This window comes from Mus musculus, chromosome 13, assembly GCF_000001635.26.
Source record: "Mus musculus strain C57BL/6J chromosome 13, GRCm38.p6 C57BL/6J".
NCBI classification, from domain to species: Eukaryota; Metazoa; Chordata; class Mammalia; order Rodentia; family Muridae; genus Mus; species Mus musculus.
In genome coordinates, this window is record NC_000079.6 from 66,124,654 (window position 1) to 66,143,525 (window position 18,872).

General features: G+C 40.1%; 1 pseudogene; it reads right to left on the reverse strand.

Moving 5' to 3' along the window:
• The window catches only part of Gm17514 (predicted gene, 17514), a 65,535-nt pseudogene continuing 63,549 nt past the window's right edge, over positions 16,887-18,872 (reverse strand).

Genomic DNA, 18,872 nt, shown 5'->3' on the forward strand with positions numbered 1-18,872 from the left:
CATAGCTGCCTTCATGCTGCCATGCTTCCTGTTATAATGGTAATAAACTAAGTATTTGAAACTGTAAGCCAGGCCCAATTAAATATTTACCTTTAAAACAGTTGCCTTGGTCACAGTTTGTCTTCTGAGCAATGGAAATTCTTTCTAAGACAGAAGTTAGTACCTCGGACTTAAGTATTGCTATGATACGCCTGGCCATGTTTTTGTTTGGAGCAATGTGGAATTTTAGACTTTGGATTTGTACATGCATTAAGTGGAACTTAATGTGACATCCTAGGAGGAATGTGGAACACCTAGGCAGAAGAGAGCGATTTGAACTCTGTATATGTTTTTTATGATGTTTTGCTTAAGAATGTTGTTGCTTTTTGACCTTGTCTGAAGAGTGTTGCATTGACAAAAGAATTATCAGGAAAGCCAGCATAGCCTTTGTCCTTTGTTTACTCTCATGATGATTGTTTTGATCAAGCATAATCTTAGAATGGAAAAATGTAAAATGTAAGGTTCAATAAGAAAAGGCTCACTGGGCATGGTGGTGCAGGTGCCTTTAATCCCAGCACTTGGGAGGCAGAGGCAGGCAGATTTCTTAGTTCAAGGCCAGCCAGGTCTACAGAGTGAGTTCCAGGATAGACAGGGCTACACAGAGAAAACCTGCCTCAAAAAAAAGAAAGAAAGATAGAAAGGATGGAAGGAAGGAAGGAAGGAAGGAAGGGAGGAAGGAAGGAAGGAAGGAAGGAAGGAGAGAGAGAGAGACAGAGAGAGAGAGAGAGAGAGAGAGAGAGAGAGAGAGAGAGAGAGAGAGAGAGAGAGAGAGAGAGAGAGAGAGAGAGAGAGACTCACCAGGATGTTGAATGAACCTAAATCTTGTGATCAAAGATATTATATGACATTAAGGGAAAGGTGATGTTAAGGCAAGATTCCATCCAGGTTAACTTGTGGATTTGCAGTTTTAGGAAGAACTGTATAACATTAGGAGTGATTATTACCTGGTTATTCTTTTCATGTGGACATAAGGAGATATAAATATTTTTCAAATTAACAAGGGATGGAGTGTGATTACTGTTCTGAGTTTTCAATTTAACATCTAGATGGAAATTCTTAGGTTCAGGCATGGTGGTACATGCTGTTAATCCCAGGAGATAAGAGTCAAGCAGATAATCTGGATCAAGTCATCCTGGTGCAGAATTTTAGGTGAAGAAAAGCTTAAGTAGGGCATGGTTTTCCATGCTTTTTATCCCAGCATTCAATCAACAGGGATACACAGATTTCTGAATTCAAGGTAAATCTACTGAGCAAGTTCCAGGACAGCCAAGCTTAGGCAGTGTGAAGTTGTTGAAAATTTGAAAGCTGGTGATCATGTAATAGAAAGGCCATGGTCCAGCTCCAGCAAGTAGCTTTGTCCCTGTGGCTCTGGCTTTAGAGACAAGCGTAGAAGGGACTACTTAGACAATTTATGTTGGATAGCTGTAGATAAAAAATTAGGGGTGATGAAGAAGAAACCAGCATCACTGAAGTGGAACCTTCTGGTAAGTGTTTTCTGGAAGGACAAAGATGCTGTGTTCCAGAGATGCCCAAAGTTGTACCTTGTGATGCTTCTGGACTTGGTCATGTGTGATAACTACCCAGGTGGTCTTAGTTTCGAAGGCATGAAGGGGTCATGTAGACCAGCTAAGACATGGCACAATGAAGAGAGTATATGAGAGTGCACCCCTGTTACAGCAGGAAAACCCAGCATATTGAAGGTGTAAGTCCCATGGGATGAGCAGAAAGACCAGCAACAGCTGTAGAGTGAAGTCAACCAGAACCTAGAGTGCTATAGAGAAAAGAGCTGGAGAAGTCACCCACTTTCTTTTGAGGAGTGCAAAAGATCATGTGTAGATCCCAGCCAGGGGAACATTAAGATGTAATATTGTAGTTACCTTGGAGACCCCAAGATTTTGAGATGCTAGAGCTATGGGATACCTGCTCAGGAAAACTGCTTTCCTGAAATAAGTCCAGCCAAAGAGAAAGAATTGTGCTGGAGTGAAATAAGCAGAAAGGGTTTGAAGAACACTTGAAATCAGACATGGATATGCAGAGTTTGGAGATTGACCTTCTTTGGTCCAGTATTTCCTCACAATGCTATTCAGGAATTGAAAAGTAGCTGGGCAGTGGTGGTATGCGATTTAATCCCAGCACATGGGAGGCAAAGACAGGTCGATTTCTGAGTTCGAGACCAGCCTGGTTTACAGAGTTAGTTCCACGACAGCCACGGCTACACAGGGAAAAGGGAAGTATATCCTCTCAATTTGGAAGTATGTAATGTGCTATTTGTTTTTGTAAATATAGGGGATTATAGTTAGGTGATTGGATGAATCTCAGATGATGAACTTTGGACTTTATTTATTTGTGAGACTGCTATATATGATGAGTCCTTTTGAAGTTGAATCTCATGTATTTTGATGTATTTTGTTTTATGCTATGTGTAAGTGTGGTCCCCCTACACCCATGTGTTTGAACAATGAAATGTGGGCCAGCAAGTGGAATGTTGTATCTTGAAATCAGTTGACTCAACGAGTAGCAATGTCAGAAGGTGTGGCCTTGTTGTAGGAAGTGCATCAATGTTAGGGTGGTCTTTGAAGTTCCCCCAAGTGCTGAAGAGACCCTCCTGTGTGATCCCTAGAAGACAGTCTCTTCCTGGCTGCCTGTGGATCAAGGTGCAGAACTCTCAGTTCCTTCTTCAGCATTATGTTTACCTGCATGCCTCCCATGCTTCCTGCTATGATGAAAATGGACTAAACCTCTAAAACTGTAAGCCAGCCCCAGTTAAATGTTTGCTTTTACAAGAGTTGCCTTGGTTATGAAATCTATTCCTAGCAATGGAAATTCTAAGACAGAAACCCTGTGAGTGCAGTTAATATAGTGAAGCCACTGCACAATTCTGTATTCTTCTTCATCATATAAGAATTTGTACTGGGAAGAAATTTTGTGAATGCAGTTAGTATGGTGAACCTTTTGCACACCTCTATAGTTTTAATCATTATGAAACTATTAATACTGGAGAGAAATTCTATGAATACCAGCAATGTGATAAAGCCTTTCTGGTATGGGGTGACTGAGGTCCAACACATCTCAAACACGGGACAATGCAAATGATAATAATTTATTATAATCAAGTCACTACTCATCAATAAGGGCCAAAAATATACTCAGAAGCTTAGCTGCAATACCCCAGCCCCTCCTTGAATCAGAAAGTTATACATCTTCCAAACCTTCAGGTTATATAAAAGTATATAAGCTGCAGGATTGAAACCACAACATCCTGTGCCAAGTTACAGCTACATGCCCCCACATCATGATTTTTCTCTGTTGTTACTTTATGTCAAATGATACAAGATGTAGGTTTTATGGTCTAGCATATCATAGCCATTTGTTCTTTTGTGATTAGGAACGGGCACTATGTTTTGAGGAATAAAACACAAGTAACAGAAATTATACTTAGGAACAGTCATCATTTTGGTGGGAACAAAACATGAATAGTGAAACCTGGCCGGATATTGTTAAGTACACAGGTCACTAGGACTTGGGACTTGAACTTAGTTTCAACCTCAGGTTAAATGGAGAGTGATAAGAAAAAGGCAGTTCTTAGGACAATTTTCTTTTGCTTGTTCCTGACAGTTAGATATCATAGTTCTCTTCAAATACATAACAGAATACGTATTGGAGAAAAATCTTAAATGTAATCAATGTGATTAAAAGCTGTTCACAGCACAGTTATCTATGAACATAAAAGAACACATCGTGGAGAGAAAGCCTATGGATAAGCAATGTGTTCAAGCCTTTGGACATAGCAGTAAGCTGAGAATCCATGAGAAAAAGTCATAATGCAGAGAAAACCCATAAACACAGTCAATAGGTTAAGGTTTTGCACTTTTTGGTATCTTTAAACAAGAGTAAACTCTTTAGTATGGACTCAATATATCAAAGCTATTACATATCACAGTAGTCTTTGGTGACCTTTAATAATACCAAAAGTAATCTGTGACTACAAAGAATGTGGTAAGATTTTAGCCTACACACTTATATTGAGTTCCTCAAGATTATTATGGGAAAAAAGTGACAAGCATCAACAATCAATTCATACATTATGATATCTCTTTATTTTGTTTGCACTTGCAAGCTCATTTGCACATTCGAAGGCTACTGCTTTTTCTTTTTCTTTTTTAGTTAATCCTGTACCCCACAAGTTTGCTGAAAGTGTTTGTCAGGTCTAGGAATTGCCTTTGGGAAGTTTTGGTTCACTTATGTATACTATAACTTCATCTGCAAATAAAGATAATTTTACTTCCTTTTTTATAATTCATATTACCCTCATCTCCTTCAGTTTTATTAATCCAGTTAAACTTTTAGATAATATTTTGAATAGATATGGAGAGAATGGACCACCTTATCTTGTTTGGGAATTAGTGGGATTTTTGATTGTCTCTCCATTTAATTTAATGTTTTCTCTAAGCTTGCTGTAAAGTAACAATATTATGTTTAGGTATGTCCCTTGTATCCATAATCACTCCAAGAATTTTATCATAAAGTGATGCTGGACATGTCAGAGAATTTTTCACCATCTGGTGAGATGATCACTTCTTTTTTTTCCTTACACTTTAAGCACATTCTGCTGAACCATTCCTGCATCTATTTAATGAAGCCTACCTCATTGATCATGGGGGATGAGCTTTTGATATTTTTTTCTATTTTCTTTCTTTTTTTATTTGTTTTGCTTTATAAAGTGTTTTTGTGTCAGTCACTTTAAGGAAAGTTGGTCTGCAATTCTCTTTTGTTGCTGAGTCTTTATTGACTGGATATTTGAGTAACCATGGTGTATTAGTCAGGGTTCTCTAGAGTCACAGAACTTATGGACAGTCTCTAGATAGTAAAGGAATTTATTGATGACTTACAGTCGGCAGCCCAATTCCTTACAATCGTTCAGTCGCAGCTGTGAATGGAAGTCCAAGGATCTAGCAGTTACTCAGTCTCACATGGCAAGCAGGCGAAGGAGCAAGAGCAAGAGCTAGACTCCCTTCTTCCAATGTCCTTATATTGTCTCCAGCAGAAGGTGTAGCCCAGATTAAAGGTGTGTCCCACCACACCTTTAATCCCAGATGAAAGGCGTAGCCCAGATTAAAGGTGTGTTCCTTAAACTCGGAGATTGAATCTTCTGGAATCCATAGCCACTATGGCTCAAGATCTTCAAACTAAGATCCAGATAAGGATCTCCAAGCCTCCAGATAAGGGTCACTGGTGAGCCTTCCAATTCTGGATTGTAGTTCATTCCAAATATTGTCAAGTTGACAACCAGGAATAGCCACTACACATGGGTTCACAAAATAAATCGGCCAATGTTTCTTCTCTTTCAATATTGTTGAATACTTTGAGGAGTATCCTTGTTATCTCCTCCTTGAAAGTCTGCTAGGATTCTACCCCAAAACTCATGGCCTTGAGGTCTTTTTGGTGGCAGATTTGTAATGACTTCTCTTTTTCTAGGTTTTTAGGTCTGTTTAAGTTGCTTATCTTAGTTTGATTTAATTTGATAAGTGGAACCTATTGAATAAATTATCCATCTCTTAGAATCTCCAATGCAGTGGAGTACATGCTTGCTTTTTAAAACTATGTCTTTACCTTTCTCTGGAATTCTTCATTGTCTTTTATTTTGTCCCCATTTTCATTGTAGATTTCATTAATTTGGATATCCTCTATCTTTTAATAAGTTGTTGTCTATCTTGACTAATAAAAGGCTCAAAGGCCATCTCCATGTTTCATTAATTCTTTGTAGTCTTCTCTTTCTATTTTATTGATTTCAGCACCCAATTTGATAATTTCCGGAAGTCTACTCCCTTTTTTCATTGCTCCCTCGCTTCTTTCTGTTCTAGACTTTAAAGCATGCTGCTAAATTGCCAGTATGAGAGCTCTCCAATTTTTTCATGAAGGCATTCTGTTCTATGAATGTTTTTCTTAGCACCACTTTCATTTTCTTTGTGTTCCATAAGATTGTGCATGTTGCTCAATTGTTGTCCTTTTCATTGAATTCTAAAAAGTCTCTATTTTCTTCCTTTATTTCTGTCTTAACATTTCTTTCATTCATTGTTGAGGTGTGTAACCTCCATGAGTTTGTAAGCTTTGTGTTCTCTCTTTTTTTTTTGATATCCAGTTGTTATCCATGGTGGTCTGATAAGATACAGTTGTTCTTTCAGTTTTATTGTATGTATAGAGAATTGCAATGTGTCTGAATATGTGGTCAGTTTATAAGTAAGTTTCATGAGGTGCTGAGCAGAAGGTATATTCTCGTATATTTCAGTTGAACGTTCTCTAAATACCAGCTGGATTCATGTTCATGTTGTCAGTTAACTGGACTAATTCTTTGTTTAGTTTTGGTCTGAAGAATTTGTCAATTGGTGGGAGTGGGGTATTAAAATATCTGAGTATGAATGTATGACACTCATTATGTGATTTTAGCTTTAAAACTGTTTCTTTTACAAAGGTTGGTGACCATATGTTTAAGGCATAGATGTTAAAAATTTAAATGTCATCTTTGGTGTTTTTTTTTTCTCCCTTTGAGGAATCTATAGTGTCTTTCTCCAATTCTTTTGATTACTTTTTGTTTAAAATCTGTTTTGCTGTATTTGTAAATGGCTGTACCAGTTTGCTTCTTTGGTCCATTTTCTGGGAATATCTTTTTACCACCCTTTACCTTGAAGTAATGCCTATTCTTGATGTTGAGCTATATTATTTGAATACAATAGAAGGTTAGATTACGTTTAGCACCCATTCTGTTCACCTGTGTCGTTTTATTGGCAAACTGAGGTCATTAATATTAATATCAAAGAGCAGTGATGGCTAACTCCTAGTATGTTGTTATTGTTCTTGCTGCTGGAGGTCATGTTGAGGTTTGTGGGTATGTGTGCTTTCCCTTTTTTGCAGCTAATACAACATTATTTACTATTTATTATTACTTATTATTTACTATCTCTGTTTTCATGTGTATCATTAACCTCCTTGGGTTGGATTCTTCCTTCTCTTTTTTTTCTTTTTAAAAGTTTTTTTTAATTAGATATTTTCTTCCTTTACATTTCAAATGCTATCCCCTTTCCTAGTTTCCTCTGAGAAAGTCCCCTATACCCTCATCAGCCTTCCTCCCCAAACCACCCACTCCTGCTTCCTGGCCTTGTCATTCCCCTGTACATATAATCTTTGCAAGACAAAGGGCCTCTCCTCCCATTGATGGCCAACTAGGCCATCTTCTGCTACATATGCAGCTAGATACACAATCTCTGGGGGTACTGGTTAGTTGATATTGTTGTTCCTCCTATAGGGTTGCAGACACCTTTAGCTCCTTGGGTAGTTTCTCTAGCTCCTTCCATGGGGGGTGTGTGTTTCATTCAATAGATGACTGTGGGCATCCACTTCTATGCTTGCCAGGCACTGGCATAGCCTCAGAAGAGACAGCTATAGCCAGGTCCTCTCAGCAAAATCTTGCTGGCATATGCAGTAGTGTCTGGGTTTGGTGTTTGTTTATGGGATGGATCCCCTGGTGGGGCAGTCTTTTTATGGTCCATCCTTCGTCTCAGCTCCAAACTTTGTTTCTGTAACTCCTTCCATATGTATTTTGTCCCCCTCCCCCCCCCTTTCTTTTTGATAGGGTTTCTCTGTATAGCCCTGGCTGTCCTAGAACTTACAATGTAGAGCAGGCTGACCTCAAAACTGAGAAATCCCCCTGCTTCTGCCTCCCAAGTGCTGGGTTTTAAGGCATGTGCCACTACTGCCTAGCTTGTTCCCCCTTCTAAGAAGGAACGAAGTATCTATACTTTGGTCTTCCTTCTTCTGGAGTTTCATGTGTTTTGCAAATTTTATCTTGGGTAGTCTAAGTTTCTGGGCTAATATCCACTTATCAGTGAGTGCATATCATGTGTGCTCTTTTGTGATTGGGTTACCTCACTCAGGATGATATCCTCCATATACATCCATTTGCCTAAGAATTTCATAAATTCATTGTTTTTAATAGCTGAGTAGTACTCAATTGTGTAAAAGTACCACATTTTCTGTATCCATTCCTCTGGGTTCTTTCCACTTCTGGCTATTATAAGTAAGGCTGCAATGAACATAGTGGAGCATGTGTCCTTATTACAAGTTGGAACGTCTTCTGGGTATATGCCCACGAGAGTTATTGCTGGATCTTAAGGTAATACTATGTCTAATTTTCTGAGGAACTGCCAAACTGACTTCCAGAGTGTTTGTTCAAGCTTGCAATCCCACCAACAATGTAGGAGTTTTCCTCTTTCTCCACATCCTCGCCAGCATCTGCTATCACATGAGTTTTTGATGTTAGCCATTCTGACTGGTGTGAGGTGGAATTTCAGCGTTGTTTTGATTTGCATTCCCCTGATGATTAAGGATGTTGAACATTTATTTAGGTGCTTCACAGCCATTCAGAACTCTCAGTTGTGAATTCTTTGTTGAGCTCTGTACCCCATTCTTAAGTTGGGTTATTTGATTATCTGGAGTCCAGCTAATTGAGTTCTTTGTATATATTGGATATTAGTCCCCTGTCTGATTTAGAATTGGTAAAGATCCTTTCCCAATCTGTTGGTGGCTTTTTTGTCTTATTGACAGTGTCCTTTGCGTTACAGAAGCTTTGCAATTTTATGAGGTCCCATTTGTCAATTCTCAATCTTACAGCACAAGCCATTGCTGTTCTATTCAGGAATTTTTCCCCTGTGCCCATATCTTTGAGGCTTTTCCCTATTTTCTCCAGTATAAGTTTCAGTGTCTCTGGTTTTAACTGGAATTCCTTGATCCATTTAGACTTGAGCTTTGTACAAGGAGACAAGAATGAATCAATTCGCACCCTTCTACATGATAACTGCCAGTTGTGCCTGCACCATTTGTTGAAAATGCTGTCTTTTTTTCCACTGGATGGTTTTAGCTCCCTTGTCAAAGATCTAGTGACCTTAGGTGTGTGAGTTCATTTCTGGGTCTCCAATTCTATTCCATTGTTCTAGCTGTTTGTCACTGTACTAGTACCATGCAGTTTTTATCACAATTGCTCTGTAGTACAGCTTGAGGTCAGGCATGGTGATCCCAGCAGAGGTTCTTTTATCATTGAGAATAGCTTTTGCTATCCTAGGTCTTTTTGTGATTCGAGATGAATTTGCAAATTGCCCTTTCTAATTAGATGAAGAATTGAGTTGTGATTTTGATGGGGATTGCATTGAATCTGTAGATTGCTTTTGGCAAGATAGCCATTTTTACTATATTGATCTTGCCAATCTATGAGCATGGGAGATCTTTCCATCTTCTGAGATCTTCTTTGATTTCTTTTTTCAGAGAATTCAAGTTCTTATCATACATATCTTTCACTTTCTTAGATAGAATCACACCAAGGTATTTCATATTATTTGTACCTATTGTAAAGGGTGTTGTTTCCCTAATTTCTTTCTCATCCGGTTTATACTTTGTGTAGAGTATAAGGCCTTGGCTTCACACAATATACTGTGACCAAGGTACATAAGTAAATAAACAGTTTTCTCACATGTTTCTTTGGCTATGGTGGTTTTTACAGCAACAGAATCTAAGACATCACCTAAATGGTAAATTGCCTCTGTTGGGATTTTGAATATCATAGATTCCTGATGTAATAAAGGGCTCTGATTTGAAAAGAGAAAGAAGAATGCATGTTAGCAGAGTGAGAAGCACCGTGACAGTAATGCATATGATAGCACAGAAGCACTGCACTTTGGGATAGCTTTCCAATGTACTAGGGAGATGCTAAGAATACCAGATACCATACAAAGAAGGGAACATTCTATGAAAAGGACATAGAGATTCAAATTGTACCTGCAAAATAAGGCTTTGTAAATGTATGTGAAAAGACAGTTTCATTATAACGTGACTGTGTTTCATTAAGTGAGAAAAATCACTAATGGAAATATTTCCCACAAGAACTTCACCAGAGTGAGGTCAGTAAATTCTATGGACATATAAATCACTCTAGATGAAGGGTCTCCATAAATTTTATCAAAATATGAGACTAAAGATTATTTCAGTTCAATATCACACACAAACATGCACATAAAACACATACACATTGTTCTTTACATCAGGTGTTGAAGGTCAGGGTCATTTTTCTCTCTTTTTGTCTTATTGACGGTGTCTTTTGCCTTGCAGAAACTTTGGAGTTTCATTAGGTCCCATTTGTCAATTCTCGATCTTACAGCACATGCCATTGCTGTTCTGTTCAGGAATTTTTCCCCTGTGCCCATATCTTCAAGGCTTTTCCCCACTTTCTCCTCTATAAGTTTCAGTGTCTCTGATTTTATGTGAAGTTCCTTGATCCACTTAGATTTGACCTTAGTACAAGGAGATAAGTATGGATCGATTCGCATTCTTCTACATGATAACAACCAGTTGTGCCAGCACCAATTGTTGAAAATGCTGTCTTTCTTCCACTGGATGGTTTTAGCTCCCTTGTCGAAGATCAAGTGACCATAGGTGTGTGGGTTCATTTCTGGGTCTTCAATTCTATTCCATTGGTCTACTTGTCTGTCTCTATACCAGTACCATGCAGTTTTTATCACAATTGCTCTGTAGTAAAGCTTTAGGTCAGGCATGGTGATTCCACCAGAGGTTATTTTATCCTTGAGAAGAGTTTTTGCTATCCTAGGTTTTTTGTTATTCCAGATGAATTTGCAAATTGCTCCTTCTAATTCGTTGAAGAATTGAGTTGGAATTTTGATGGGGATTGCATTGAATCTGTAGATTGCTTTTGGCAAGATAGCCATTTTTACAATGTTGATCCTGCCAATCCATGAGCATGGGAGATCTTTCCATCTTCTGAGATCTTCTTTAATTTCTTTCTTCAGAGACTTGAAGTTTTTATCATACAGATCTTTCACTTCCTTAGAGTCACGCCGAGATATTTTATATTATTTGTGACTATTGAGAAGGGGTTGTTTCCCTAATTTCTTTCTCAGCCTGTTTATTCTTTGTGTAGAGAAAGGCCATTGACTTGTTTGAGTTTATTTTATATCCAGCTACTTCACCGAAGCTGTTTATCAGGTTTAGGAATTCTCTGGTGGAATGTTTAGGGTCACTTATATATACTATCATATCATCTGCAAAAAGTGATATTTTGACTTCATCTTTTCCAATTTGTATCCCCTTGATCTCCTTTTGTTGTCGAACTGCTCTGGCTAATACTTCAAGTACTATGTTGAAAAGGTAGGGAGAAAGTGGGCAGCCTTCTCTAGTCCCTGATTTTAGTGGGATTGCTTCCAGCTTCTCTCCATTTACTTTGATGTTGGCTACTGGTTTGCTGTAGATTGCTTTTATCATGTTTAGGTATGGGCCTTGAATTCCTGATCTTTTCAAGACTTTTATCATGAATGGGTGTTGGATCTTGTCAAATGCTTTTTCTGCATCTAACAAGAAGATCATGTGGTTTTTGTCTTTGAGTTTGTTTATATAATGGATTACATTGATGGATTTTCGTATATTAAACCATCCCTGCATCCCTGGAATAAAACCTACTTGGTCAGGATGGATGATTGCTTTAATGTGTTCTTGGATTCGGTTGGCGAGAATTTTATTGAGGATTTTTGCATCGATATTCATAAGAGAAATTGATCTGAAGTTCTCTATCTTTGTTGGATCTTTCTGTGGTTTAGGTATCAGAGTAATAGTGGCTTCATAAAATGAGTTGTGCAGAGTACCTTCTACTTCTATTTTGTGAAATAGTTTGTGCAGAACTGGAATTAGATCTTCTTTGAAGGTCTGATAGAACTCTGCACTAAACCCGTCTGGTCCTGGGCTTTTTTTGGCTGGGAGACTATTAATAACTGCTTCTATTTCTTTAGCGGATATGGGACTGTTTAGGTGGTCAACTTGATCCTGATTCAACTTTGGTACCTGGTATCTGTCCAGAAATTTGTCCATTCTGTCCAGGTTTTCCAGTTTTGCTGAGTATAGCCTTTTGTAGAAGGATCTGATGGTGTTTTGGATTTCTTCAGGATCTGTTGTTATGTCTCCCTTTTCATTTCTGATTTTGTTAATTAGGATGCTGTCCCTGTGCCCTCTAGTGAGTCTAGCTAAGGGTTTATCTATCTTGTTGATTTTCTCAAAGAACCAACTCCTCATTTGGTTAATTCTTTGAATAGTTCTTCTTGTTTCCACTTGGTTGATTTCACCCCTGAGTTTGATTATTTCCTGCCGTCTACTCCTCTTGGGTGAATTTGCTTCCTTTTTTTCCTAGAGCTTTTAGATGTGTTGTCAAGCTGCTAGTATGTGCTCTCTCCCGTTTCTTCTTGGAGGCACTCAGAGCTATGAGTTTCCCTCTTAGAAATGCTTTCATTGTCTCCCATAGGTTTGGGTACATGTGGCTTCATTTTCATTAAACTCTAAAAAGTTTTTAATTTCTTTCTTTTTTCCTTGCTTGACCAAGGTATCATTGAGAAGAGTGTTGTTCAGTTTCCACGTGAATGTTGGCTTTCCATTATTTATGTTGTTATTGAAGATCAGTCTTAGGCCATGGTGGTCTGATAGGATACATGGGACAATTTCAATATTTTTATATCTGTTGAGGCCTGTTTTGTGACCAATTATATGGTCAATTTTGGAGAAGGTCCCGTGAGGTACTGAGAAGAAGGTATATCCTTTTGTTTTAGGATAAAATGTTCTGTAGATATCTGTCAGGTCCATTTGTTTCATAACTTCTGTTAGTTTCACTGTGTCCCTGTTTAGTTTCTGTTTCCACGATCTGTCCATTGATGAAAGTGGTGTGTTGAAGTCTCCCACTATTATTGTGTGAGGTGCAATGTGTGCTTTGAGCTTTACTAAAGTGTCTTTAATGAATGTGGCTGCCCTTGCATTTGGAGCGTAGATATTCAAAATTGAGAATTCCTCTTGGAGGATTTTTACCTTTGATGAGTATGAAGTGTCCCTCCTTGTCTTTTTTGATAACTTTGGGTTGGAAGTCGATTTTATCCGATATTAGAATGGCTACTCCAGCTTGTTTCTTCAGACCATTTGCTTGGAAAATTGTTTTCCAGCCTTTCACTCTGAGGTAGTGTCTGTCTTTTTCCCTGAGATGGGTTTCCTGTAAGCAGCAGAATGTTGGGTCCTGTTTGTTTAGCCAGTCTGTTAGTCTATGTCTTTTTATTGGGGAATTGAGTCCATTGATATTAAGAGATATTAAGTAAAAGTAATTGTTGCTTCCTTTTATTTTTGTTGTTAGAGTTGGCATTCTGTTCTTGTGGCTGTCTTCTTTTTGGTTTGTTGAGGGATTACTTTCTTGCTTGTTCTAAGGCGTGATTTCCGTCCTTGTATTGCTTCTTTTCTGTTATTAACCTTTGAAGGGCTGGATTCGTGGAGAGATAATGTGTGAATTTGGTTTTGTCGTGGAATACTTTGGTTTCACCATCTATGGTAATTGAGAGTTTGGCCGGGTATAGTAGCCTGGGCTGGCATTTGTGTTCTCTTAGTGTCTGTATAACATCTGTCCAGGCTCTTCTAGCTTTCATAGTCTCTGGTGAAAAGTCTGGTGTAATTCTGATAGGCCTTCCTTTATATGTTACTTGACCTTTCTCCCTTACTGCTTTTAATATTCTATCTTTATTTAGTGCATTTGTTGTTCTGATTATTATGTGTCGGGAGGAATTTCTTTTCTGGTCCAGTCTATTTGGAGTTCTGTAGGCTTCTTGTATGATCATGGGCATCTCTTTCTTTATGTTTGGGAAGTTTTCTTCTATTATTTTGTTGAAGATATTAGCTGGCCCTTTAAGTTGAAAATCTTCATTCTCTTCAACTCCTATTATCCGTAGGTTTGGTCTTCTCATTGTGTCCTGGATTTCCTGGATGTTTTGAGTTAGGATCCTTTTGCATTTTCCATTTTCTTTGACTGTTGTGTCGATGTTCTCTATGGAATCTTCTGCATTGAGATTCTCTCTTCCATTTCTTGTATTCTGTTGCTGATGCTCGCATCTATGGTTCCAGATCTCTTTCCTAGGGTTTCTATCTCCAGCGTTGCCTCCCTTTGGGTATTCTTTATTGTGTCTACTTTCCTTTTTAGTTCTAGTATGGTTTTGTTCATTTCCATCACCTGTTTGGTAGTGTTTTCCTGTTTTTCTTTAAGGACTTCTACCTGTTTGGTTGTGTTTTCCTGCTTTTCGTTAAGGGCCTGTAACTCTTTAGCAGTGCTCTCCTGTAATTCTTTAAGTGACTTATGAAAATCCTTCTTGATGTCCTCTATCATCATCATGAGAAATGTTTTTAAATCTGGGTCTAGATTTTCGGTTGTGTTGGGGTGCCCCGGACTAGGTGGGGTGGGAGTGCTGCGTTCTGATGATGGTGAGTGGTCTTGATTTCTGTTAGTAGGATTCTTACGTTTGCCTTTTGCCATCTGGTAATCTCTGAAGTTTGCTGTTATAGTTTTCTCGGGTAAGAGCTATTTCTTTAGGTGACTCTGTTAGCCTCTATAAGCAGACCTGGGAGGCTAGCTCTCTCCTCAGTTTCAGTGGGCAGAGTATTCTATGCAGGCAAGCTCTCTTCTGGCAGGGAAGGTACCCAGATGTCTGGTGTTCGAACCTGCCTCCTGGCAGAAGTTGTGTTCCACTCACTAGAGGTCTTAGGATCCCGTGGGGAATCCTGTGTGGGCCCTTGCGGGTGTCAAGTGACTCCGCTGGCAAGGCACCCCGGTGCTCGAGTGGAGTGGAAGGGCAAAATATTCTATATTATGCTAAGATAACATTCTCCTTAAATGTGATTTCTAAAATTAACTAAATCTGTTTTCAGTGAGAAAAATTCATCTGGGTTTGAATGTTCTTTTTTTTTTCCTTTTAGGCAATATGTCAGTATTGAGTGAACCCAGATATCATAGCTCTGTAAGGCATGTTGATATTGATTGCTTCTTTGTCTCAGGAGGTATAAGAACTGGCAGATCTCAAAGGTCTGTATTCTTGTTTAAGAAAATTGACACACATATAAATGTGTGTGTGTGTGTGTGTGTGTGTGTGTGTGTGTGTGTGTGTGCATGTGAATTGATAACAATGTATTCTTTGGAAAATATTTTGATATTTCTCAGTCAAATTTATCCCTTTGTTCAAATTGCCTGGAGTCCATTAACACAGGTGTTGGGAAATTAGAAACCTGCTATTTGGTGTAAGTTGCAATATACAGGGAAGACTATCTTAAATTGAGGAATCTGTTATCTCATATAGATGAGGGATTCTGAATATTATCCATATCTTTTTGTTGTTTGTTAAGGGGAAACTTCTGGTATCCTGTGTCTTCAGACTTTCTGTTCTTCTGTTCAAGTAACTCTCCTCCCTTCATGTAGGTAAACATACTAACTTTTGGGTTGTGATAATTTTGTATCATTGAGTTGAAACATCTGGGCAGTCTTTTTTTTAATGAAATTTCAGGCTTATGTATGTACTACTTACTAGTATTAGAAGCATTTGTTTAGGATTTTTCTTTAGTTTTTTTCTCGTCAAGATTGAAAGAACCTAGTAGGGAAACCGCCCACTCAATTCCCGAATCAGAGTGCACCCAAGGAATCACGAGAGAGCATCTTGATGCAAACACACGAGGTAGTTTAATGATGGAGCTCCGAGCCAACATGTATATCACACGGGAGACAGAGATTATTGACCACAAGGCTCGAAAGCTTTTATAGGAAAGGGTCTGGCGCTGGGGGAGGAATTGGCACCGTTTCACACGATTGGTTCATTTAAACACCAGCAGAATGATTACACATCAGAAAAAGAGTATGTGTAGGTTGTGGCGTCAGGAATTCTGAGGGCCAGGTGCTTATCTCAGTCAGCAGAACATCTGGTTAACTTTTAACCCAGGTAGGAAGGGCAGGAGATAGGGAGGCGCCTGGCCAATCCCCACATTCTTGTATGTCTTCTCTATCTTTATGGCTAGCCAGTTCCTGGGATGACTTTACAGCCTTTGTTCTTTGCTCTAGGCCCAAAAAAACCTTCCTAACTACTAAGCTGCATGAGTCACGGACCTTGAATTTTAATTTTCTTTCACCTAGAAGGAGGATAAGGATTGTTTAATTCCCTAACAAAAGCTCCTTCCTCTTCCTACCAACATTAGGGTAACCTACCAACATTTTCCATGACAAAGCCTTGCCTGCCTTCCTGCGCTCATCTCAGCCTGGGAATCAAGCCCTGAGGAGCCTTTGTGTGATTTAAACACACATATGTCACCCCTGGTGTCCTGTATTTTGGAATGTCAGTCTTGATTCCCATGGGCAGGCTTCATTCTCACTGTGATTTATGCCTCAGCCTGACCTGGGAGAACTTTCACAGATGGGATGCTGTGTCTCATGAGTTTAGAACACCCAGGGCTTGAAATCAGACAACGCAAGGCTTAGATTTAAAAAGCCTTTTAAAAAATGGAGTCTGACTCTCAGTTCCTCCTGTTCCACAGAAATGCCCTGTCATTCACACAGACAGCTGTGGTGGACTGTGCTTCTCAGACCCTTGGTGGGTGAAAAACAGTCGATGTTGCCTGCTGCTGTAAGACCCCAACTCATTGTGTTTCTTAGGCCCCTAGAAACAAAGTCCAGGATGGAGTTCTTTGTTCTTTTGCCATCAGCCCTAAAGAAAGGTGAGATGGGTGACTACCTAGGCATCTGACCCATTGTGTAAGGGACCAAGAACATTTACACAACTTCCCCAGTCTTTGTGATCTAATCCTCCCCTCACTTTCGGGGAGAGATGAGCTGTAATTCACCATCCCCATTTTTATGATGCTTATCCTGTCCTTCCCTCACTTTATGGTTCATTCTTTAAAAACCTGCACTACAACTGCTGGGGGTCGATCTCCTCTGCCCAGTGTGGGCTACGAGCTCAGTATCAGCATGCTGATAATATTAGAATAAACCTCATGCAATATTGCATCAAGAAATGTTTTTCTCGAGGTATAGGAGCGTCGGCTAATCCTGGGACTTGAGCGAGGGTCTCCCCAGAAATGGCAGTCTTTCACTACCATCAGCACAGGTTGATATTGGGTGCCATATCAGTGCCCAGGTGAGGCCAGGAGCTGTCAGCTCTGGTTTTTATGGCCAGCTTCCATCAGCAGAGGGGCATGGTAAGTGGCTTCAGGGCCTAACTGTTCTGTTGAAATCCACCAGGAGCACCTGTCTTAGGTCAGGAGCCATCAGCTCTGGGGTGTGTGCACTTAGTGGGCCTCTCTCAGGATGGCACACAGTGAGTCTGCAGACAGAGTTCCTCACAAACATTATGGAGCAGACTCTTAAAGAGACAGGCACTGTGGTGGGCACTGGCACCTAACTGTCTTCTGTCAGAATGTTAGATGTGGACTTGTGAGAGAGAGCAGGGTGAGATATTAAAATCCAGTTCACAAGGAATGGAGGCCCAGACCTACCCCTCACAGTGTCTGCTATGGGGAACCTGGTGAGGAAGGCACAGGCAGGAGACAAAGAAGCCACAGGTGCCCAGGACTGAGGGGACTCCCATGTGCTGCCAGGACCTCTCTCAGGGTTGAGAAACATGTTTATTCCTTCACAGAAAAGCCTGAGAAAAGTGGCTCAGGACAGGGCTGTGGCCACTCAAGAGGAGAACTGACCTCAGAGGAGGAATCTGACTCAGAAAATAAATTCACAAAACATTGTGAACATAAAGGGTCTACTGTGGGCATTTAAACAGGAGCCAGTCCACAGCACCCCCTGAAAAACATGAAAAGACAGCACAGGGGCCTGCTTGCTCTGTTGCTGGTGTCCCCCGAGCTCAGCCATGGGGTGAATTGTCAGGCTGTGTCCCTGTGAGTGTGGTGGACAATGACTCAGAAGATGAAGATGACTCGTGGGGACCTCTATCCTCTACATGGCACAGGACGTCTCACAGTCTGTGTAAAATAGCCAGAGACTGCCTGAGCAAAGATGGATTCTCACTGGGGAGGGGCAGAGATGAGGCCTGAGAAGTCTGAGACAGGGAGGAGAGAGGTCATCTACAGGATGCTATGGGCACTGGGGCATGGTAGGTGGGGGGCAGTTGGGAGGAATGGCTCCGCAGAAAATGGCCTGGTGGGGACAGCATGCCACGACAGAGACTGCCTACAGCAGGCCAGGATGGAAATATCTCAGGAGCCTGTGGCAGCTCCGTGTAAAAATCAGTTGTTCCCATATCTTCCAACCTTAGCCCTGGACAGTGCCTGTATAGATTTCATTCGTGTGTGACTGCTTTTCAGTTGCCCCTGATGTGCATAATCATTCAATTATACCGATGTGAGTTCTGTGAAACTAGATGTTCCCTGATGTCACAATTCTTAAAAAGATTAAAAAACTGAGGCCTGGGGCCCAGTGAAGAGCAGTCCTACTGGCCCGGGTGCTTGCTTGCACTCTCATCTTGGATACAATGCAATAACTGCACAATAGCAATTCTGGATTCATGCTTAACATGCAGAGAATGTTTGACAGAAATGATTAGAAAATGAACTACAGCCAACATCGGGATTCCAGGAAAGGAAATAACTTATGAAATGAGTTTTGCATAGCAGTTGAGAGTGGTTCCTGGATGAGCAAGTTTGGAATATTTAAAATCTTATACTCTTAAAACTATGTCAGAGCACAGGGAAGCGGGAGGGTCACTGTGTGCAGTGTGCTGAGGTGGAAAGCCAGTGGAACCACTGAGTTAAGGGTTGACTTGATTCTTTCTGGCTGATGCCTGGCAGATTTTGAATTTGATTTGCCAATGAATATACAGTGCTTTTTTTTTGTTCCTGCTTTTGGAGTGTCAATAAAAGACTGGGGAAAGAAGAAGGCGAGAGAGCCTGAGAGGAGCCGGTGGAGAGCGAGTGAGTGAAGGAAGAATGCATGCGGA